The 1,878-nt window shown below is 40.0% G+C and overlaps 1 non-coding gene across 1 annotated transcript; it reads right to left on the minus strand.

Moving 5' to 3' along the window:
* Positions 1 to 793: 793 nt before the first annotated feature.
* LOC112738870 (small nucleolar RNA R71) lies at positions 794 to 901 on the minus strand. The gene has a single exon (XR_003169822.1). It is a non-coding gene; the product is annotated as a small nucleolar RNA R71 (small nucleolar RNA).
* Positions 902 to 1,878: the final 977 nt, after the last annotated feature.

Consider the following 1,878-nt stretch of genomic DNA (forward strand, 5'->3'; position numbering starts at 1 on the left):
TTTCAAAAACCATTTTCGAAAATCACTAACTCTTTTTCAAAATAATTTTCGAAAATTATCCCTCCCCCATCTTATTCTATTTATTCATTCATATCCTAACATCTCATCTCACATCTCTGCCATCCTCACAGTTGTATTTCTTCCATTATATTACATTCTTTGTCTCCCCCTCTTCTTCTACTCATACAGGGATCCCTATACTGTGGTATAAAGGATCTCTATTATTATTATTATTTTTCTGTGCCCTCTTCTTTGTCATATGAGCAGGAGCAAGGATAAGAACATTCTTGTGGAAGCAGATCCAGAACCTGAAAGGACTCTGAAGAGAAAATTAAGAGAAGTTAAAATACAACAATCCAGAGATAACCTTTCAGAAATTTTCGAACAGGAAAAGGAGATGGCAGCCGAAAATAATAATAATGTAAGGAAGATGCTTGGTGACTTTACTGCACCTAATTCCAATTTACATGGAAGAAGCATCTTCATTCCTGCCATTGGAGCAAACAATTTTGAGCTGAAACCTCAATTAGTTTCTCTGATGCAGTAGAACTGCAAGTTTCATGGACTTCCATCTGAAGATCCTTTTCAGTTCTTAACTGAATTCTTGCAGATATGTGATACTGTTAAGACTAATGGAGTAGATCCTGAAGTCTATAGGCTCATGCTTTTCCCTTTTGCTGTAAGAGACAGAGCTAGATTATGGTTGGATTCTCAACCCAAAGACAGCCTGAACTCTTAGGATAAGCTGGTCACGGCTTTCTTAGCCAAGTACTTTCCTCCTCAAAAGCTGAGCAAGCTTAGAGCTGATGTTCAAACCTTCAGACAGAAAGAAGGTGAATCCCTCTATGAAGCTTGGGAAAGATACAAACAGTTGACCAAAAAGTGTCCTTCTGACATGCTTTCAGAATGGACCATCCTGGATATATTCTATGATGGTTTATCTGAGCTATCAAAGATGTCACTGGACACTTCTGTAGGTGGATCCATTCACCTAAAGAAAACGCCTGCAGAAGCTCAAGAACTCATTTACATGGTTGCTAATAGCCAGTTCATGTACACTTCTGAAAGGAATCCTGTGAGTAATGGGACGCCTATGAAGAAGGGAGTTCTTGAAGTTGATACTCTGAATGCCATATTGGCTCAGAATAAAATATTGACTCAGCAAGTCAATATGACCTCTCAGAGTCTGCATGGAATGCAAGCTGCATCCAACAGTACTCAAGAAGCTTCTTATGAAGAAGAAGCTTATGATCCTGAGAACCCTGCAATAGCAGAGGTGAATTACTTAGGTGAACCTTATGGAAACACTTATAACTCATCATGGAGAAATCATCCAAATTTCTCATGGAAGGATCAAAAGCCTCAACAAGGCTTTAATAATGGTGGAAGAAACAGGTTTAACAATAATAAACCTTTTCCATCATCCACTCAGCAACAGACAGAGAACTCTGAACAAAATGCTTCTAATTTAGCAAATCTAGTCTCTGATCTGTCTAAGGCCACTGTAAGTTTCATGAATGAAACAAGGTCTTCCATTAGAAATTTGGAAGCACAAGTAGGCCAGCTGAGTAAAAGGATCACTGAAATCCCTCCTAGTACTCTCCCAAGCAATACAGAAGAGAACCCAAAAGGAGAGTGCAAGGCCATTGACATAAGCACCATGGCCGAACCTGTAAGGGAAGGAGAGGACGTGAATCCCAAGGAGGAAGACCTCCTGGGACGTCCAGTGGTCAATAAGGAGCTTCCCTCTGAGGAACCAAAGGACTCTGAGGCTCATCTAGAGACCATAGAGATTCCATTGAACCTCCTTATACCCTTCATGAGCTCTGATGAGTATTCCTCTTCTGAAGAGAATGAGGATGTTACTGAAGAGCAAAC

This window comes from Arachis hypogaea, chromosome 13 (genome assembly GCF_003086295.3).
Source record: "Arachis hypogaea cultivar Tifrunner chromosome 13, arahy.Tifrunner.gnm2.J5K5, whole genome shotgun sequence".
NCBI lineage: Eukaryota > Viridiplantae > Streptophyta > Magnoliopsida > Fabales > Fabaceae > Arachis > Arachis hypogaea.